The 23,892-nt window shown below is 37.8% G+C and overlaps 1 protein-coding gene across 5 annotated transcripts in view; it reads right to left on the bottom strand.

Moving 5' to 3' along the window:
- The window catches only part of RGS7 (regulator of G protein signaling 7), a 590,220-nt gene that overhangs the window by 473,878 nt on the left and 92,450 nt on the right, over positions 1–23,892 (bottom strand). The gene's annotated exons all lie outside the window — the stretch shown is intronic.

The following is a 23,892-nucleotide window of genomic DNA, read 5'->3' as shown; positions in this document are numbered from 1 at the left end:
ACACGCTGCAGAGCAACTAAGCCCATGTGCCACAACTACTGAGCCTGCACTCTAGAGCCCGTGAGCCACAACTACTGAGCCCACACACCACAACTACTGAAGCCCGCATGCTCTAGAGCCCATGTGCTGCAACTACTGAAACCCACGAGCCTACAACCCGTGCTCCTCAACAAGAGAAGCCACTGTGATGAGAAGCTTACGCACCACAACAAAGAGTAGCCCCCGCCTGCCACAACTAGAGAAAGCCCGCACACAGCAACAAAGACCCAACGTGGCCAAAAAATAAATTTAAAAAAAAAAATTTTTTTTTAAATAGGTAATCAACAAGGACCTACTGTATAGCACAGGGGACTCTTCAATATTCTGTAATAACCTAAATGGGAAAAGAATCTGAAAAAGATTAGATGTATGTATACATATAACTTAATCACTTTGCTGTACACCTGAAATTAACACAACATTGTAAATCAACTATACCCCGATATAAATTTAAAAATTTTTAATGTATTTCTATCTCCTGTATTACCTTTTCCAGCTTTATTAAGATAAAATTAACTAACCCTATTGTGATAATCATTTTGCAATTATATATGTGTATCAAATCACCAGACTGTACTACTTAAACTTACACGATGTTATATTTCTTATACAAACAAGTGTATTTTACGAAGGTAACAACTTAACTTGGTAGCACACAAAAACTCTACCTTTTTACTCTCCCTCTTTTATGGTTCTGATGTCACAGTTTACCACTTTTTATATTGTGTATTCATTACCAAATTATTGTAGCTATAGTTATTTTTAATATTTTTTCCTTTAACCTTTAGAGTTACGTTTATATGCCACTATATTACAGTATTAGAGTATTGTGAATTTAACTACATACTTATCTTTACCAGTGCTATTGTATACTTTCATGTTTCGGTGTTACTAATTAGTGTCCTTTCATTTCAGCATGAAGAACTCCTTTCAGAATTTCTTGTAAGGCAAGTCTAGTGGTGATGAACAACCTCAGCTTTGTTTGTGAAAGTTTTTTATCCCCTTCATTTCTGAAGGAAAATTTTACTGGATAAAGTATTCAGTTTTTCTCATATAGCACTATGAATATATCATCCCACTCTCTCCTGGCCTGTAAGGTTTCTGCTGAGAAATCTACTGATAACCTTATGGGGATTCCCTTGCAAGTACAAACGTTTTTTCTCTTGTTTCTTTTTAGATTATCTCTGTTTTAGATTTTTGACAGTTTTATTATAATGTGTCTTGCAGAAGATCTCTTTTGATTAAATTTGTTTCAGGAACTATATGCTTCATGAACTTGGATGTACAAATTTCTCCCCAGACTTGAGAAGTTTTAGTTATTGCTTCTTTAAATAAGCTTTCTGTTCCCTTCTCCCTCTCTTCTCCTTCTGGAATCCAATAATTTGCAGATTGTTTCTCCTCATGATATCCCATAGTTAAGACAGGCTCTCTTCACTCTTTTTATTTTCATTCTTCTCTGACTGGACAATTACAAAAGTCCTGTCTTCTACTTCACAAATTCTTTCTTTTGCTTGATCTGTTCTACTATTGATACTCCTTATTGCATTTTTCATTTCATTAACTCTATTCTTCAACTCTAGAATTTCTGTTTGGTTCTTTGTAATGATTTTACCTCTTTGTTAACTTTTCATTTTACTCATGTATGGTTTTCCTAGTTTCATTCAATTGTCTTTCTGTGTTTTCTTGTAGCTCATTAGGCTTCCTTGAAGCAACTATTTTGAATTTTTAACAGGTAAATTGTAGACCTCCATGTATTAGGGATCTGTTCCTGAAAAAAATATTTTATTTCTTCATTGATGTTATGTTTCCTTGATTTTTCATGTTCCTTCATGTCTTGCACTGCTGTCTTCACATATGAAGTAGCAGTCACCTCCACCATCTTTTAGTGACTGATTTCAGGAGACAAATGCCTTCTGTTAGCCCTGCTAGGGATTGTAAGGCTCACTCAGACCTTCTATGGATTTGCCTGCTCCACATTTCTTGCTCTCTCGTGGCAGAATTCTTAAGCCAGTATGCCTTCTCTCCATCCTGCCAAGCCAGGCTGGATGCTGACAGCTTCCCTTTTGCTTTCACAAGGGCAGTGCTAAATGCTCAAGTTTGTGGTCTCTCTCAGGCCTGCAGATCCTGGTTGGCTTTCTGCATGTACTCACTCGCCATCTACAGTAGCTTGCTCTCGCTGCCATCAGGAGCATACCGATGAGCCAGGCATGGAGTGGGGGATATGTGGGTGAGGCCCATGGAGCACTAGGGGTGCCCATGGGCCAACTGGAGTTATCTGCAGGCAAGGTATCCCCAGCAGCTCATGGGCAGGCCTCCCAGTAGAGTCCATGACATGGTTAGTAGAATCCATGTTCTGATACATTCCATTCTGAGCGCTGGCTGTTCTTCTCCAAGCCACTCACTGCCACCACCACCACCCCCGCCAAATCATGCCTCTCACAGTCAGTACTCTGGATGGGGAAAGAGAGAAATGAGCCTCTTTGACAGTGTCCAGCATAGCTAGGGAAGTGCTCACTAACATAGTTTCACTTTTCTCCACAGCAGAAATTATGGCCCAAGATGTGTTCTCTTGGCACTGAGCTGAGGGAAGGGTGACAGGGGTAAAAGTCAAAATATTCTTCTTACCCTCTCCAGTGTATCCAACAGTGCTAAAATTTCTTTGCTAGACACTTGGACTTCCACAAAAGGCTTCACTGAATATAGAATTCTAGGTTGACAGGGTTTTTTCCTTTAGTACTAAAAAATGCTGTTCCTTTTTTTTTTTTTTTTTTTTGTCTACCATTGTTATTAGGGAGTAGTTAGCTGCCATTCTTATCAACATTCCCATTTACGTAATGTGTCTTTTTTTGGTCACTGTGTTTAGATTTCTATTTTTCTTTACTTTTGTTTTCCAGAAGTTTTATAATGATGTTCATAGGTGTGCTTTTCTTTTCTTCATTATTAATCTGGCTTGGGATTTTCTCAGATTCCTGAATCTTTGGCTTGTTTTTAATCATACATGCACTCACTTTCACAGCCAAAATGATGACCCTGGGCTGCTAGTAAAAAGTGAATTTAGGTAAGACACTCTAATTGGCCTAGATCACAGAGTAATTTATTGGCCTGGAAGAAACAAAGTTTCTGACTGGCCAAAAATGCCTGTAATAAGTCAAATATTACATGCAGAAAATGGTAGAAGAAAAAAATTAAAATATAAAGAAAAAATAACAAGAAAAAAATACTTCTGAAGCTCTGAGGGGAAGAGATATGTGGGGGCTAAAAATCAACCTGAACTTCAGTATTGCAGTGTCTGAAGAAAATAAAGTAGAAAAAAATTGCTATATATATTTGTTGTGAGATAGGTAACAATTTCTGCAGGAAACTCTGGCCAAAAGCTACCAGCAATCCAGTAGTACTTTGCACGTCAGTGTTTGATGCTACAAGGGTTACAACCTCTAAAGTGCATCTCAGGATGTGGGTAGGGTGGGGTATGTGGGATATGTTCATCTGTTGTGTAGAGTAGTAAACATTTTTATGTACTACAACTGCATTTATATTTACAGCTGTATTTTGGCATAGGAAATGCAAGAATATTCATAATGACTTCCTTAAATTATATGTATATAATATACATAGAAAATAAAAACCTAGATGATAATCCAGTGTATTCTATTTATATTAAGGAAGAATCTGATACATTAGTAATCTATACTCATAGGCCACTCTAATGCATAAAGTTTTTTCATATATTATTTCATGTGACTCTCATACTAATCTTATTAAATAGAGCAAGTCCTACTCTTACATCCATTTAATAAATGAAAACCTCAAGGCCCAGGGTGTGTGTGGATTACCTAGTTGCTCCAATATTATAGGGCAATGCTGAAGTGCAAATCTAACCAGGTGTCATATACCATATCTTATTCAATTTTTAATCTGAAACAATTGGAGTGCTAGCATCTAATCCATCCCTACCTACTTTAAATACCCAGCAATTAATGACTACTAATTCCCTGTGAGTTCAAGATAAGTAAATCTTATTCTAATGTTGTCTACAATTTTAGAATACTTGCCAAAGAAGTCAATGACGTAAGTTTTATTTATATTTTACAGGTGACCAAAATGGAAATAGGAAAATTTAAATGACTGGTTTAAGAATACACGGTGAGTTTTAGAAAATTAGGAGTTGAGCTCTAGAGCAACAGACCTCATCTCAGGAGTATTATATTCTGATGAGTTTAAGACTGTAGCATCAGAGAAACCTATTCTGATTTATTTTGTGTTAGATAACAACTTTTCACAATAACTAATCACAGTATCACAAAAACTTAAGTCAACTTAATGGGAAGATTGTGTTCCCCGAAACAGAGGCCCACACAGTCATAGCCTAAGCTCTCTGAGGCCAGGAAGTTGATCTTATTCTTCTTTGATTTTCCTCTACTTATAACAAGGAGCCCCCTTACTCGATGTCAGACCAGGAGAATAATTTATTAAGGCATTGTTTTCAAACTATACTATATCTGAGGTATAATTATATACATAATACATTGGGTTGGCCAAAAAGCGCTTTCAGTTTTTAAGTAAAAATGAAAGACACATTTTTCATTTTCACCAAGAACTTTATTGAACAATGTATCCACCCTTTTGTTCCACTACCTTCTGCCATTTTTCAGGCAACTACATAATTCCATCTTCCTAAAACTTTTTATCTTTTTGAGCAAAGAACTGTTCCAGGTGCCTTTTGCAGTCTTCCAGGAAATTGAAACTTTTTCCATTAAGAGAATTTTGTAAAGACCAAAATCAGTGGAAATCGAAGGTGCAATGTCTGGTGAATACAGTGGATGAATCAGAACTTCCCAGCCAAGCCGTAACAGTTTTTGCCTGGTCATCAAAAAAACATGAGGTCTTGTGTTTATCCTGATGTAAGATTATGTGTTTTCTGTTGACTAATTCCAGACGCTTTTCACCGAGGGCTGCTTTCAGTTGGTCTAATTGGGAGCAGCACTTGTTGGAATTAATCATTTGGTTTTCCGGAAGGAGCTCATAATAGAGGGCTCCCTTCCAATCCCACCATATACACATCACCTTCTTTGGATGAAGACCGGCCTTTGGTGTGGTTGGTCGTGGTTCATTTTGCTTGCCCCACGACCTCTTCTGTTCCATATTATTCTATATTATCCACTTTTCACTGTCCATCACAATTTGTTTTAAAAATGGAACGTTTTTGTTACGTTTAAGTACAGAATCACATGCGGAAATATGGTCAAGAAGGTTTTCTTCACTTAACTTATGTAGAACCCAAACATCAAAGCGATTCACATAACCAAGCTGGTGCAAACGATTTTCAAAGCTTGATTTGGATATTTTGAGTATGTTGGCTATCTCCCACGTGGTATAACATTGATTGTTCTCAAATAATGTCTCGATTTGATCGCTATCAACTTCAACTGGTCTACCCAACCGTGGAGCATCGTCCAATGAGAAATCTCCAGCATGAAACTTCACAAACTACTTTTGACACGTTTGATCAGTCACAGCACCTTCTTCATACACTGCACAAATCTTTTTTTTTTTGCGTTTCAGTTGCATTACCTTTCTTGAAATAATAAAGCATAATATGCCGAAAATGTTGCTTTTTTCTTCCATCTTCAATATTAAAATACACAAAAATTCACCCTTTTTTTTTAAAGTTAACCATTTTATTTATTTATTTATTTTTGCCACGTTGGGTCTTCGTTGCTGAGCGCGGGCTTTCTCTAGTTGCGGCGAGTGGGGGCTACTCTTTGTTGTGGTGCGTGAGCTTCTCATTGCGGTGGCTTCTCTTGTTGCGCAGCATGGGCTCTAGGCGCGTGGGCTTCAGTAGTTGTGGCTCACGGGCTCAGTAGTTGTGGCTCAGGGGCTTAGTTGCTCCACGACGTGGGATCTTCCTGGACCAGGGATCGAACCCATGTCCCCTGCATTGGCAGGCGGATTCTTAACCACTGCGCCACCAGAGAAGTCCCAAAAATTCACCAATTTTGATAAGTCTTTTTTTAAATGCATGCTGATATGACAGCTGTCACATACAATCTATCAAAATTATTTTGAATGAAGCTAAAGACAACTAAGTTTACTAGAGCCATCTTATGGAAAAAAATGAATGAATCTTTTGGCCAGCCCAATATATACATATGTATATATTATCTGAGAAGTACTTTAAATTGTTTGCCAGAGTGCGCGTTATTATATGGACTTTACTACAAAAGTTATTTCAAGATAATTTTTAAGTAGATTAAAAACTATTGTTTGGCCATCTCTGCTCTAATCTCTGAGCTCATAAGAGGAATTTTTATAAAACACACACCACCTTCAGAAATCCTGGTAACTCTGCTGAACTTACTTATGACAATCTGCAGAGAGGTGAAAATTAAATAGAAAAGGCATAAGGACAAAAGAGGGACTCTTGAAAATATACAGGTTATCTTCAAAATTATAACATTCCTAAGTCAAAGAAAGAAGAATTTTCTTTACAGTGTTCAATGTTTTAATTTTTACAAGAAGTTTGTACAGGAGTATCTGTAGGTAGATGAAAACATTTTCAAAGTTCAAAAACTAATTAAACATTTAAAATTAGTCAGCTTCATTTCCCTAATGAAATGATCACATGCAAAATTTAATGGCATTTTATTAAAATAATCTTTTGGATTTTGTAAAAATAATACTTGGTTGTTTGGAAAAGATCAAACAACATAAAAAAGTTAAAAGAAGAAAGTTATAGTCATTAGAAATCTCACTACCCAAAGATGAGCACCATAAGCTTTTAAGTGACTGTATTCAAGACATCTCTTCTTATAAGCACACACTGATGTACAATAATAGGTGTGTTTTGCTTCAGCAGCTAGGGAATTAAATGATATTTCAATTAAATGATATTTCATAAAAGAAATGGGATTTCTTTTAATATTCAAGTTAGGTATTAACTCTGAATCTGAATCTCATCCTGCATAAAAAGCTTTCTTCTCTCCCTAAGTTCTTTCTCTGGAGATAATAACATCATTGGAGGGAGGCTCATTCAGTCCATGGGTCAAATGTAGACATTACCACAAGGAGTAAAGTCTTCTTGAGCCGTGCAAAATATTCTATCATGATTTAGAGCCACCATCTCATTATTTTCACTTGTCCATATGTATTTTCTCAGCTTTTCCTAGACCCATCCATCTCTCCTAAACCCCCTACCACCTCAAGCAGGGGAAGCACTTTTCTCTCCGATTGAAAAACTCTCATTTTCTGCCTCAGAACATGTAGCATTTAATTCAGGAGTAATTTCACCTAGTTACACACACACATACACACACACACACACACACACACGAAGAGATAAATATGTGGATGGATAAAGGGATGGATGGAAATGTGAAAAACTGGTCAATCATCACTTTTTATAGCTACATATTCCATACTATGCATATATTATAATTTATGTAACTACTCCTCTACTAATGAGCATTTAGGTTGTTTCTAAAATTTTACTAATATAAACAGTGCTAGAGTAAATATATATTTAAAGATATACAATTATTTTCTAAGTGTGCGATTGCCCAGTCCACAAGAATGAAGTTGGGATACTCAGACACATTTAGCACAATGCCCTCCACAAAATTTCTGTGAATATACACCATCAGAAGTACTTGAAACTGCCTGTTTTGCTTTACACCTGATTTGCTTAGATTTTTTTTAATTTCTGAAATCTTGGTAAATGAAAACTATTGAGTTACTTTTATTTGCATATTTAATTATTAATGGGGTTAAACTAGTATTTTTGTTGTTTTGTTTACTGTCTATTCACATACCATCCACACTTTTCTATCACGGTATACTTTTTCTTATTGAAAAGCATTTTCTTATTATAAGCACTCCTTCTTTTAGGGATATTAACATTGGATGTTAACATTTCTCCCTGTTTTTAATTAGACTATATTGAGTTGTAAGAGTTCTTAATATAGCCTAGGTACAAGTGCTTTATTGAACATGTGCTTTGTCTGTAGCTTGTCTATTCATCCCTGTTTTTAACTTTCATTAAGTCTAACTTACTGACTTTCTTTTTATAGTTCTCTATGGCACATAAGAAAACTCTGTCAAATTTAAGGACAGTAAGATTTTCTTCTAGAAGTTTTAGATTTTGATATTTCAGTATATGATTCATTTCGAGTCAACTTTTGCACATGGTACAAGGTAAAAGTCAAGGTTCATTTTTTTTCTCATATGACTACATAATTGTTATTGCACAGTTTGTTGTAAAGATTATTTTACCCATAGAATTGTCCTAGCATTTTTATCAAAACTCTTCAACCATATGTGTGTGGTCTATTTCTAGACTACTATTGTGTTCTGTTGTTCTAATTGTCTATCTTTACACAAATAGCATGATTATTTTGCTTACTTTCCTATAGTAAGTCTTGAAATCAGCAGTGTAAAATTTTCAGTTTTGACCTCCTTTTCCCAATTGTTTTGGCAATTCTAGGCTTTTTGCATTTCCATATAAATTTGGAATCAACTTGTCATTTTCTTCCTAAAACGCTTGCTGGGATTTTGACTGATATTACATTAAATCTATAAATCTTTTGTGGGAGAACTCACATACTAATAACATTGTGTCTTCTGAACATATGCAGACCTTATGACCCAGCAATCTCTTCCTAGGTATACATCTTAGAAACTCTTAGACAATTCGCCAGGAGACATATGCAAGGATGCCTCTAGTACCACTGCTTGTACCACAGAAAGATACTGAAAATTTCCTTCAGCAGTTTAAAGGATAAATAAATGGTAGAGTATTTGTACATAAATAAATTATGAAATATTATATGGCAGTTAACAATGAATTGACTCATAATGGTTAAATTTTTAAAGGATATATACAATATGATTCTATTAATATTACATTAAGAATATGAAAAGCCAAAGATGTTGTTTCAGAATGCAAACATATACGGGAAAACTGTAAAGAATTAGAGAATGATAAATAGAAGAATCAGGATAAGGGTAAATTTTTCATGGAAGGAAAATGGTGAGTACATAACACATTTAAGTGTTATTCTCTATGGCATACATTATATTTTACACTACCTTTTTATATTTCATACTTAATAAAAATTCGTTTTTTAAAAGAAAGAGCAAACAATTTTGTTGGAGGAGGGAATAAGGGTGAATTAAATCTTACATTAGTGAAACAGGTCAAAAGCACCATCTTAGTTTGTTCAAGCTGCTATAACAGACTACCATACACTGGTGGACTTATAAACAATGGAAATTTATTTCTCATAGTTCTGGAAGTTGGGAGTCCAAGATCAAGGCACTGGGATATTCATATGAGCCCACTTCCTAGTACACTGATGTCACACTGCATCCTCACATGGCAAAAGGGGGGAGGGAACTCTCTGGGATGTCTTTTACAAGGGTACTAATACCATTCATGAGAGCTCTAGCTTTATGACCTAATCACCTCCCAAAGTTCTAGCCTCCAAATACTATCACATTGAGGGTTAGGATTTCAACATATAAACTTGGGGGGTACACAAACATTCAGTCCATAACAAGCACTTATGGTTCTTTTTCTTTTAAAATGGTGTAATTGATTATCCCTACCTTTCTACTTTTGACCTATGAACTACAAAATGATGCTCTAGGGCTTCCCTGGTGGCGCAGTGGTTGAGAATCTGCCTGCTAATGCAGGGGACACGGGTTCGAGCCCTGGTCTGGGAAGATCCCACGTGCCGCGGAGCAACTAGGTCCGTGAGCCACAACTACTGAGCCTGCGCATCTGGAGCCTGTGCTCCGCAACAAGAGAGGCCGCAATAGTGAGAGGCCCGTGCACCGCGATGTAGAGTGGCCCCTGCTTGCCGCAACTAGGGAAAGCCCTCGCACAGAAACAAAGACCCAACACAGCCAAAAAGAAATATAAAAATAAATAAATAAGTAAATAAAAATTTTTTAAAAAAATGATGCTCTAAATAATATCTGGAGTCACCACTGTAAACATTTTAGTGCTGTGGTTTTTGACATTCACCTCCTACAAAGTAACTAAAGCACTTTAAAATGCGAGAATTAATGTTTGGATAAAAACACCACAGAAGATAAAGCAGGGAATGCCTGTCTCTCTGCCTCTCTGTTGTCTTTCAGGTCTCTCTATTGCACAAACCATCTGTACTTAGGGGTAAGCACTGTTCCTTTAAAGCACTAGTCACTTTGATAAATGGCTGTTACAGCAGTGTTTGGACATTTGTCAGATGATGTCTGTCATTTGTCAAGTAACAAATATAAAACTCTATAACTCAAGAGGAAATAATAACTCATTCAAACCAAGAAATATTGGTAGCATCAAGAAGTTCAATAAACAAGGAGGCTGAGCCCAGTGGATTTCTGAAAGGCCCTTTGAATAATGAGTTGTTCTGTTGTATTTGTTATTTTCATGTCTGCCTCCTCTGCTCAGCTCAAAGGCAGGGCTCAGCCTTGCTCATCTTTGAATCCCTTATACTTAGTATTGGCTTTCAGTAAGTGTCCTTGATTCATACTCTGACATTTACCTATTGATCACTCTTTAAAATAATAACATGCTAACGCCTCTTTCATTGTATATTTTCAAATCTTGTTTTTTGCAGCAAATACTGACTCCTCTGAAAATTTAAACACACTTTTACAACATTTTGGAGACATTATTCAAGTAACTATTTGATACTGAGAAGATACTACCAGTGACACAGATTTAAAATTAATCCCTGGCTGCTTTTAATTAATTTTTGTGTTTGGTGCTAATAAAAAAGTACCTGAAGCCTTCAACAACCACCTTGGGCTTCAAAGACACTAATAATTACTCAGATATCTTACCTTTATCATTGTAGCTTAGCAAGACAAGAACCTCTGCTGAAATGTTTTACTATTATGCTCTCTCTGTAGAGAGTATATGATTGTGAGGAAGAAAGAAAAGAAAGTAAATAGTCTAAGGAATAAAGCACATGAAGTTTGACTGGAGTGAAGGTCTTTCCAGTCAAAGGGCTCTCCAATTCACAGGAGGCCCTGAATTTTTCAAGAATGTATGTTCTAGTTCCAAATACTAAGCTAAACATTTAAATCATAAGAAGGCAATCCTTTTGCCACCGGAAGCAGCAAATTATTTGGGAGCTCTGTTAAGAGCAAAAGAACCCTCACCACCAGCCACACCCAGATTTACATGGCAAGGCTGCAGAGAATGGCACTGCAGGCGTGATGCTGTCCTTCATAAGCATAGGTCAAGAAAAGGTTAGCTCTTGTCCTTCTTTCTTGATGACTCTGAAAGCAAATGGAACTGAAAGGTGAGCTTATTACCAGGAGGTGAAGACCAAGTTCTCATCATGTCCCGGAGCAGACACCCACCCTGAACAATGCACTGTGGTTTTCTTTCTTTGGGAAACATCACAAAGTAAAGTCTCAATACTTGGGGAACATGTTACACACAGTTCAGTGTTTTCTCAGTTCATTTAGTAGCTATTTCCCAAGAGATCTTATAGAGAAATTCTGTAATATGATGCCCCTTTTCCAGGAGGATCAAAGAATTTAGAGGGACAGGAGGCCTTGAGACCATACTTGGTCGTCTCTCACCTGAGTTTTGCTAAGCCTCACAACTCCCCCCACCCACACACATCCACTTAGTTAGTTCTACAAATTATTAGTTCTACAAATAAATAAATTTTAAATCCTTCAAGGGTAGATGTTACGGCATTTTCACCTTCTCTAGCAGATGTTTGACATGGTGCATTCCTTTTTTCTTTTTTTTTAGCATCTTAGAACAACATATATTTAATACCTCACAGTTTCCATAGGTCATGAATCTGGGCACAGTTTACATCAGCCCTCTGTTCAGGGTCTAACAAGGCTGCAGTCAAGGTGCTGGCTAAATCTGCATCCTGTTTGAGTCTCAGGGTCTTCTTCCAACCTCCCCGTTCGTTGACAAAATTTATTTCTTGTGGTTGTAGGAGCAAGGCCCTCGGCCCCTAGAGTGTGCCTATCATTTCCTGCACATAGCCATCTCCACAACATGGCCTCCAGACTAACAAGAGCCCATCTACGGCTACTTCTTTTCTCCTACCTCTACACCAACATGGTGCATTCTCAAGGAAGATAAAGGTTATTCTGCATGGGTCTTGAGGCAGAAGATCAAGTCCACTATGCCTTGCCCTAAGCACACTATATTTTGTTCCTCAGGATTCACTGTCTTTGTGAGAAATAAGCAGTATTCATTCTCTGAAATTCTAGAGTTTCACAGAAACTTGAGGAAAACCTATGTCATGTGTAGTAACCTAAGTCAGAAATAAGCTTTCACACAGAATTCTATAGTGGTTACTTATTTTCTTCCTAATCTGAGTTGGTTTTTGACTTATTCTCATCTCTATGGTAACTCAATTTAACTCCCAAATTTATGAAGACAAACAATATTGTTGATAAAAACTCTGGATGAGAACTATTATCATTTGCTAGGTATATCTACATGTAATACACTATTAGTAAGAAATAAACAGTAGAATCTGGTGTTATTCTCTTTAAATTTCTTCTCACTAGGAGACAGGTTAAGAAATGCAAGTGTGCAAGTCAGGAGAGTGGTTTTGGTCTGGCTTGGATCTCCATGTTCTGAGGTTTTATTCTGTATAGTTTAATGTGACATGTTCACTTCTTCATTCTTGAGGGCTTCCTGGTGGCTGCAGATTTCTATGACATGAACATCCGTTGGGCATTGTGGTGATAGGAGGGAGGGTTTAAACCCCATTTGACAAAAAAAATCACCTTCTTCTTGGAGTGGAAATGAAAGTGGATCCCTAATTGTGCAAGAGGCAAAGACGAAATACCACTCCCTGTGATGCTCCAGCAATAGCGCCTGGCAATACTTGATTGCTTTATGCCAACTCTTGTTTTGGCTGTAAAAAAGGGCTAAAGTACACTTCTCTCTCCCTCCACAATTCTGACTCAAAGATGCATGAGGTTAAGAACAATGTGGGGCATGTGGATGTTGAAAAGTTCCCCAGGGTCTCTGATTCTGTGGCCCTCCTTCTTTCCCAGTAAAAAAAAAAAAAAAAGCTAACAAATTAGAGGCTAGAAATAGAGGAGGCAAGAAACAGAAAAGGAGCAATCAGAGATAGACCTAAGAATCACAATTTCAGCATCAAGGATGACAACGTACCATATGGTTAAGAAATTAAGAAGCGAACTAAGCAGAGGCCATGAATGGTTAGTGGATACTGTTAAGAAATGAATGTTAAAGTTGTGCTGTAAAGGGGTAAGAAGGACACGGGAGTCATTCAAGGAGGTAATAAAATCATGTTTGTAGGAAATGAAATCCAAAGGGAGGGAGTTTTTTGTTTTTTTCTTTTTGAGATGTGTCTTAGTCTGTTCAAGCTGCTATTAACAGAATTCCATAGAGTAGGTGGTTTAAACAACAAAAATTTATTTCTCACAGTTCTGAAGGCTGGGAAGGCTGAAATCAGTGTGCCAGCATGACTGGGTTCTGGTGAGGGCCCTCTTCTTCTTCCTGGTTTACAGACAGCCTTTTTACTGTGCCCTCACATGGTAGAGAGAGAAAACTCCGGCCTGTTCATTCTCTCATAAGGGTACCAATTCCATCATGAAGCCTCCACCATCAACCAAACCCAATTACTTCCCCAAATCTTCACCTCCAGATACCATCACATTACAAATTAAGGACTTCAACATAGGTATCTGGGGAACACAAACATTTAGTCCATAGGATGCCGGGTTTTGAGGATTTAGTTGTATGTTTATAAATTAGTTATAAGATGCTGACTATTCTCAAAATAATATTGACTAATCTCAGAATGTTCTCAGAAAAATAACTGAATAAATTGCAAAGCAATAATTATATACTAAGAATTATATTGCCTGGCACTTTACCACCTGGAGAGTACTAGCAACCAACATTTCTGATGTTCCCCCCAAAATGTTCAATTTACTCCTGAGACTGATCCTGAAATTCACCGACCCAAGTGTTGAAATACCCACAACATAGCATCACAGAATTTCACAGCTGGTAGATCATCTTGTCTAATTATTCTGTCTTCATTCCTTTTGAAGACGAAGAAACTAGGCCACACAGAGGACTGAAGATGACTGTTGAGATCTTTTCTAACCCTGAGGATATATAATCTTAGGAACTAGTTTGCTAAAGTTCTCACAATTCTTCTAAATAAGTGAACAATACCTTACACTGATCCTGTATAATTATTAGTTAGCAACTACTGATTTTCAATTTATTTGGATGATAAACATGAAACACAGCAAGCAGAGATCACTAGTTCTGAATCAGTCGTGTCCAATTTTATGAGGCATAAATAAAGGTATTCTAAGCTTCTACTGGGAATGAGAAATAACTCTATTATTTTACTGCTGAAGCCAAGTTTTGTAGAGAGACTGGCATTAATCACCACCTAAAAACCTTCTTTCCACCATGTCATTGACAGATGCAGTTAGTAATGCCCATAACTTGAACAGAGTGTCATTCAACCTGAATCAAACAAATTCCAGGAACTAACTGCCTATGACAGGAAACACTAACACAAAAAGCACTCTAAGAACAGACAGAAGAATGAGCAGACACTGAATCTGAGGGAACAACAACAAAAATATTCCCTGTGTTTAAACTGGATGAGGGAGGTGAAGAGTAACTGCCAACAGCATTTAGGGGGCATACTGTCCAAATGTAAGTAGACAGGGCTCGATTCCTGGAGGATTTGCAACGTGCTTCTTTCTTCAGATAGATATGGAGCAGAAAGGGCTCTGAATTTGGGTTTGACTAGAAGGAAGGCATTCCCTAGCTTTATGCCCTTCACTAAAACTCTCAAGTGGGTGCTTAACGACACAAACACTCACTGCAAAACAGAATGCGGGAAATTCCATTAATGAGAGAAACCAGAAGTTATGGCTGGAATTCAAAAATATTTTTATGAAAAGAATCTACTTTATATTTCTTGAAATTTTGAGATACCAGAGGTGGAAAAAGAAATAGACTGAGAAGTCCCTGAACAACAACAGAAACTAAAAGAGGAGAAGTTGGAAACAATACTATTGAATACAAGTAGACATGGATCAGGTAAAGTTTTTTTTTTTTTAATTTATTTTTGGCTGCCTTGGGTCTTCGTTGCTGCACGCAGGCTTTCTCTAGTTGTGTCGAGCGGGGGCTACTCTTTGTTGCGGTGCATGGGCTTCTCATTGCGGTGGCTTCTCTTGTTGTGGAGCACAGGCTCTAGGCGCACGGGCTTCAGTAGTTGTGGCACGTAGGTTCAGTAGTTGTGGCTCGCAAGCTTTAGAGTGCAGGCTCAGTAGTTGTGGCACATGGGTTTAGTTGCTCCGTGGCACATGGGATCTTCCCGGACTAGGGATCGAACCCGTGTCCCCTGCATTGGCAGGTGGATTCTTAACCACTGCACCACGAGAGAAGTCCCAGGTAAAGTTTAAAGATCTTTGAAGATCTTCACCAGTTGGTAACCCCTGTTCTGTAATCCTATAGCCCACCTCAAAAAAATTTACTGCAGCAAGCCTGAACCATCACTCCATGTGGTTTGTGTAAGATGATTTAGGAAATTAGGGTGTCAAGATCTTAAAAGTTATACATCTCTAGAATGGCTCTAGGTGTTTGGAAAAATTTAGATTCATTCTCCAAAGAGACAGAAATTATTAAAAATGACTTTATGCTCTGAACAAAATGTCTGTCCAACACCTGACATAATTTCAAAAAGTCTTCCAGCACAGAGAAGTATCAAACAACTGGTATCTGCTGAAACACATAATGGTCAACAGTTGAGGATGAGAATCCATTGTAATTGTGAGGTAGTCTTGCTGTCACTTATTTACATTTTGCACTATTTCCTCAAAGGACTATCTTAGCTCAGGCTGCTATAACAAAAATATCATAGATTGGGTGGCTTATACAACAGGAATTTACTTTTCACAGTTACAGAGGCTGGAAGTCCAAGATCAAGGTGCTGGCATATTCAGTGTCTGGTGAAAACCTGCTTCTTGGTTTGTAGATGGACATCTTCTTGTTGTACCTTCATATGGCAGAGAGCAGAAAGTGCTAGAGCAAGCTCTCTCGTCTCTCCTTACAATCTCAATCATGAACTATACCCTGATGACTTAAGATAAGACCTCCCAAAGCCCCACCTCCAAATACCCTCACTTTGGGGGTTAAGATTTCAACATGTGACTTTGGGGAATAGAAGCATTCAGTCCACAGCAACGACTTTCTCAAACTTCTCCCATAGGCCAAGATGCCGATTATTTTTAAACTGCTATTAGAATAATATATGTATACATTACTGTACTGAAAACTTTGGAACACTTTGCAAAAAAAAGTTAAAACAACCAAGATTGTGCCTAAAGGCACAAATCTATGAAATAAGAATTTGCAATATTTGAGTCTGCCCTGTACAGTCTAAATAAATATGGAGAAGGCACAAGTTCCTGTCTTCAAAATGCTTATATTCTAATTTAAGAGAAAACAATACATTTCCCTCTGGGAATTAAAATTCTGTCTAAAGTGTGAGGAAAATATCATTTTTAATTCAGTAGGACAACAGTAAGGAGACTTTCCCCACTTTCTTTCTCCCCACCTCTCATTCTCTAACTCCCCTTGCAGGCACACACAAAGGAAAGAAAAGAAAAACTATGTGCCTTGCCTCACAGATAAGGAACCAGAGATGCAGAGAATTGAAATGGTTTGCCAAATTTCACACAGGAAGTATTTGCTAGAATTAGAATCAGCTGTTACTCCATTAGACCAATCATTAAATAAGTAGAGAGAAAATTAATTAAATTATTTTCATCATTGAAAATTAACAATCTATAACACCATGCAGGTAGGAGGACTTAAACAGTGAATTAAAGACATATATCACGGCCTCTTAAAAACTTAGATCTGGAATCGTTGGATACAATTAATCTAATGAGATCTCATATACTGAGTTGGCAAGAGGTTTAATCCTTTTTTTTCATTTCATCCTATTCATTTTGATTTATGGAAGGGAGAAAGACTTCCCCTTTCTTCCAGAAAAGGAATTAACTGTAGCACTTCAATAATCACAGTGAACCCCATTTCCACTGCAAGAATGAGGGAAAAGCCTGAACTCAAGGTAGAGAAAACAAATTGACAGGGAATGTGGGTGGGAAAGAAATGAGAAAACTATTCTAGACTAAAAGTCTTATATGTTTCAGACACAAGAAGTAATAGAAGAATTTGAGTGGCAGAATTTAGTTTCATTGAATCACACAATTTATAACATCTAAAGATTTTGATGACCTTTTCTAAGGCAATTAATTTACTTAAATATTTAGTGAGAGCTACAGCAGCCTTTCAGTACTCATTCATGCATGCCATGTCTTTTAAGGAACAGAATTAAGTAGATGAAATGAGGAAATCATAAAAGGCCATGTTTTTATTTTCCCCAGCAACCACAGGTTCTTCTCAGTCCATGCCTACATTAGGAAAGGCCAAGGTCATGCAAGTCAAACAACTTACAGTCCTAACAAGGAACAGACAACCCTAGGGAGGTTCTAATTGAACTGATTTAGGCTAGAAATTCTGTGAACATCACCAAAGTCTGAATTTAAACAAGCAAAAATTCAGGGGGGAAGTAGGGAGAGGATTACTCAAATGATCTATGAGAGGCAAGATACACAGAAAATTTTCTACACCAATTAACTTTGCCTAGCAACATGATAATTCACATTTCCATACTACTATCCTACAGTACCTCAAAGAAAACAATTAGTCTAAATCTACACCATCATTCTTTTATTTCTACATCTAAATAGAAATGATAATTCTCCAATAATATAGGCAACGTCAATTGCATCAGGGGACCAGGCTTCACAGCAGGAAATTATACAAAGGTAGAGATATTAGCCCTAATTCCATTTTTTTTTTTTTTTTTTGGGCCCACATAACCAAGGCCACTTCTCCCTTCTTTTCCCACTCTCCCTCATCTCAGTTTCTAGCACAATTCTAAGGACCAATGCAACTTCTCTCATGTTACAAAAAGTTGAAAAGCACTTTAAATGTTCTATTTAACTCTATCTGGCAAATATTTAGCAGCAAATATGTGGCATACATTGTACTAGGCAAGTATTAATTAGGCATGCTGCGCTCTAGAACCCGCGAGCCACAACTACTGAGCCCACGCGCCGCAACTACTGAGTCCACGTGCAGCAACTACTGAAGCCTGCACACTCTAGGGTCCATGTGCCACAACTACTAGGCCCATGTGCTGCAACTACTAAAGCCTGCACACCTAGAGCCTGTGCGCCACAAGAGAAGCCACCGCAATGAGAAGGCTACACACCACAACGAAGAGTAGCCCCCGCTCGCCACAACTAGAGAAAGCCCCTGCACAGCAATGAAGACCCAACGCAGCCAAAAAAAAAAAAATTAGGTATGGCCCTGTTTTCAAGGAGCTTATCACAATGTACTCACTGGGATGACATATAAAGGTATTGTAAGTATAAAGACTAAAAAGAAACCACAAAGAATGAAGTCAGGAACAAATTACATACCACTAAAATACTAATCTAATAGCAACAACAATTGTTTATGAGGCCCAAGAATGAAAGGATCTAGGACAAAGCAGGCAGGACACTTGTGCCATCCCCACTTGTAGGCATCATTGGGCCTCATGACATAGTACTCAAACCTCAACTGATACCACTCTATTTAATGTGCACCATTTAAAATTATAAAATGTTAGCAGTAGAAGGGACCTTAGAGATCATGTAGTCTTATTCCCTCATTTTAAGACTTAGTTTAGAGATTAAAATCATAATCATAATCCCATAATCAATTTTTTGAATAGCAAAGACCAAAATGAATGCAAAGTCATCTGACTCCCTACGTTTGCTCAGCTGCACCACACTGCCTCCTATTCATATGAGATTTGTCCTATATCCGCCCAAATTCTCACTGCTTATCCACTAAAAGCTCCACCTTCACCGTGGAGCTCCTCTAACCACCGTGGCTCTACTAGCCTCAGTCTTCTTTGAGCGCCTACAACACTAGCAGGCTTAGCCACACAGCTGTCCTAACAAACATTCAATAGTTTCTCCTAGGAAACTCTCACAAGCACACTACAGATGACTGGAGGGTAGGCACTGATTACTTGGTACTGCTCTTCTGTTCCTGGCTTCTACTGGGCACAGACAAAGTGGCTCTAAATACCTGTTCAGAGGTTGAATCATCATTAAATGTAACCTAATTGTTTCTGTCCACCTATGTTGACTATATCAATTACCTATACTGCCTGAAAAAGCCAGACTTCAAAGTAACACCTGATTTTTCACAGGGTAACCAATCCAAGCATTCATGCTTCTAAAGTCAAAAGACATTCAACTTGGGTTTAGGTAAGGCAAAAGAATAAAGTGTTATATCGTTTATTTTGGGAGGATTTGTTTTTGTTCCATAGGTAGACCTTGGATAAAACAGTTAATGTCTCTGAATCTTGGGCTCATCATCTCTAATATGGGGATAATATTACCTACCTTATATGCAGACAATATTGTCATGAAAGTCAGTAACAAAGCATTGGAATGCCCTTTCCCTCCATATCCCACTGTTCCCTGTCTCCTAACTCCAGATCAATGCTGTGTCTCATTCTGCTAATTCCTTGTACAGTTCCAACAAATATCCAAAGGTTTGGCTAAAATGGGCTTAACGTGGGACTCCTCCCTAAGACATCTGGTTTCAACAGAAGACTTCTAATGTAAAACTTCTTCAAGCCTCAATGGCTCCAATGTCCTCATGGATGACAGACAGTGGAGCAGGTATTTAGCAAGGGAGCCCTGCTGGCACTCCTCAAGCCATGTCACACAAGCAGCAACCCCAAATTGTCTGGTTTCTCATGCACTATATTCCAGTTCCAGCTCTACTTGGGTTTCAAGTTACTCCTCTCAAAAATGAGGGCAACAGCAGGTGTCCACTCCTCTGGTAAGACAGGGCCGGGAGACGCTCTCCTCATCTCCTTGCCTGGGTGGGCAAGTCAGGCACTAGGGGCGGCAGAAATCCTCATTTGAGGGTCCCACCAAGTTCCCCGGTAAGAGTGTTGCAGCTGAGCAGAGCGGCTGCTTGGGACCACTGCTCAGGCGCTGCAGAAAGCGTTCTTGGAATCTGACATGTTATCACTTTGGGGCCATTGGCCAGCTGCTCCTGACTTGGCCACGTGAAGGCTCAGACTGTCCCAGTCTCTGAACAAAAGAGAACCAACACTATTAGCATATCTCTCACCACCATGAATGCAAGGTATTTCGATGAAGAGTATCAGGAGGGCATCTAAAAATCCTAGACTGCCATGTGCAAGTTCTGAGGAATGGTGGAATAACCCAATGTATCTGGGTGACCTTTGGAGACAGCTGAGACAAAGCGACAACAAGGCAGTGGCTGACACCCAACTCATAGCCCATCTTCTCCAGCCGTGAGGCTGACAGGGTCTTGATGCTCCGGCCGGCTGTCAGGCCTGAGCTTCTGAGGTGGAAGAGCCAAATTCAGGACTTTGGTCCACCACAGACCTCCCGGCCCCACATAATATCAATCAGTGAGAGCTCTCCCAGAGATGCACATCTCAATGCAAAGACCCAGCTCCACTCAACTATCAGCAAGATCCAGGGTTGAACACCCCATGCCAAAAAACTAGCAACACAGCAACACAACCCCACCCATTAGCAGAGAGGCTGCCTAAAATCATACTAAGGTCACAGACAGCCCAAAACACACCACCGGACGCAGTCCTGCCCACCAGAAAGACAAGATCTAGCCTCATCAACCAGAACAAAGGCACTAGTCCCCTCCACCAGGAAGCCTACACAACCCACTAAACCAACCTTACCCACTGGGGGAAGACACCAAAAACAACGGGAACTACGAACCTGCAGCCTGCGACAAGGAGACCCCAAACACAATAAGTTAAGCAAAATGAGAAGACAGAGAAATACACAGCAGATGAAGGGCAAGGTAAAAATGCACCAGACCAAAAAACTGAAGAGGAAATAGGTAGTCTACCTGAAAATGAATTCAGAGTAATGATAGTAAAGATGATACAAAACCTTGGAAATAGAATGGAGAAAATATAAGAAACGTTTAACAAAGACCTATAAGAACAAGAGCAAACAATGATGCACAACACAATAAATTATATTAAATAAATTTAATAAATTATATTAAAATTTAATATAATTATAATTATATTGGTTATATATTAATTATATCAATTAACATGTATTAACATATTAATGTATAATATATACTAATATTAATATTAATTAATATATTAATTATATTTATATAATTATAAATATATAATTTTAATAAATTATATTAAAAATTCTCTAGAAGGAATCAATAGTGGAATAACTGAGGCAGAAGAATGGATAAGTGACCTGGAAGATAAAACAGTGGAAATAACTATCACAGACCAGAATAAAGAAAAAAGAATGAAAAGAATTGAGGACAGACTCAGAGACCTCTGGGACAAAATTAAATGCAGCAACATTCGAATTATAGGGGTCTCAGAAGAAGAAGAGAAAAAGAAAGGGACTGAGAAAATATTTGAAGAGATTATAGTTGAAAACTTCCCTAATATGGGAAAGGAAATAGTCAATCAAGTTCAGGAAGCACAGAGAGTCCCATACAGGATAAATCCAAGGAGAAACATGCCAAGACATATATTAATCAAACTATCAAAAATTAAATACAAAGAAAAAATATTAAAAGCAGCAAGGGAAAAACAACAAATAACATACAAGGGAATCCCCATAAGGTTAACAGCTGATCTTTCAGCAGAAACTCTGCAAGCCAGAAGGGAGTGGCAGGACATATTTAAAGTGATGAAAGGGAAAAACCTAAAACCAAGATTACTCTACCCAGCAAGGATCTCATTCAGATTTGATGGAGAAATTAAAACCTTTACACACAAGCAAAAGTTAAGAGAATTCAACACCACCAAACCAGCTTTACAACAAATGCAAAAGAAACTTCTCTACATAGGAAACACAAGAGAAGGAAAAGACCTACAAAACCAAACCCAAAACAATTACGAAAATGATAATAGGAACATACATATCGATAATTACCTTACATGCAAATGGATTAAATGCTACAACCAAAAGACGTAGACTGACTGAATGGATATAAAAACAAGACCCGTACATATGTTGTCTACAAAAGACCCACTTCAGACCTAGGGACACATACAGACTGAAAGTGAGGGGATGGAAAAAGATATTCCATGCAAATGGAAATCAAAAGAAAGCTGGAGTAGCAATTCTCGTATCAGACAATATAGACTTTAAAATAAAGACTATTACAATAGACAAAGAAGGACACTACCTGATGATCAAGGGATCAATCCAAGAAGAAGATACAACAATTGTAAATATTTATGCACCCAACATAGGAGCACCTCAAAATATAAGGCAAATGCTAACAGCCATAAACGGGGAAATCAAAAGTAACACAATCATAGTAGGGGACTTTAACACCCCACTTTCACCAATGGACAGATCATCCAAAATGAAAATAAATAAGGAAACACAACCTTTAAGTGACACATTAAACCAGATGGACTTGATTGATGTTTATAGGACATTCCATCCAAAAACAAAAGAATACACTTTCTTCTTAAGTGCTCATGGAACGTTCTCCCAGATAGATCATACCTTGGGTCACAAATTAAGCCTTGGTAAATTTAAGAAAATAGTGATCGTATCAAGGATCTTTTCTAACAAGAACGTTATAAGACTAGATATCAATTACAGGAAAAAACTGTAAACAATACAAACACATGGAGGCTAAAAAATACGCTATACACTACTAAATAACCAAGAGATCACTGAAGAAATCAAAGAGGAAATCAAAAAATACCTAGAAACAAATGACAATAAAAACACGACCACCCAAAACCTATGGGATACAGCAAAAGCAGTTCTAAGATGGAAGTTTAGAGCAAAACAATCCTACCTCAAGAAACAGGAAAAATCTCAAATAAACAACCTAACCTTACCCACCTAACCTTACACCTAAAGCAATTAGAGAAAGAAGAACAAAGGAAACCCAAAGTTAGCATAAGGAAAGAAATCATGAAGATCAGATCAGAAATAAATAAAAAAGATATGAAGGAAAAGATAACAAACATCAATAAAACTAAAAGTTTGTTCTTTGAGAAGATAAACAAACTTGAAAAACCATTAGCCAGACTCATCAAGAAAAACAGGGAGAAGACTCAAATCAATAGAATTAGAAATAAAAAAGAAAAGTAACAACTGACACTACAGAAGTACCAAGGATCATGAGAGATTACTACAAGCAACTATATGCCAATAAAATGGACAACCTGGAAGAAATGGACAAATTCTTAGAAAAGCACAACCTTCTGAGAATGAACCAGGAAGAAACAGAAAATATAAACAGACCAATCACAAGCACTGATATTGAGACTGTGATTAAAAATCTTCCAACAAACAAAAGCCCAGGACCAGATGACTTCACAGACGAATTCCGTCAAACATTAGAGAAGAGCTAAAATCTATCCTTCTCAAACTCTTCCAAAATATAGCAGAGGGAGGAACACTGCCAAACTCATTCTACAAGGCCACCATCACCCTGATACCAAAACCAGACAAAGATGTAACAAAAAACGAAAACTACAGGCCAATATCACTGATGAACATAGAAGCAAAAATCCTCAACAAAATGCTAGCAAACAGAATCCAACAGCAGGTTAAAAGGATCATACACCCTGATCAAGTGGGGTTTATCCTAGGAATGCAAGGATTCTTCAATATACGCAAATCAATGTGATAAACCATATTAACAAACTG

The sequence above is a fragment of the Eubalaena glacialis genome, chromosome 3, assembly GCF_028564815.1.
Source record: "Eubalaena glacialis isolate mEubGla1 chromosome 3, mEubGla1.1.hap2.+ XY, whole genome shotgun sequence".
NCBI classification, from domain to species: Eukaryota; Metazoa; Chordata; class Mammalia; order Artiodactyla; family Balaenidae; genus Eubalaena; species Eubalaena glacialis.
This window is presented reverse-complemented; position numbering and strand designations above follow the sequence as displayed.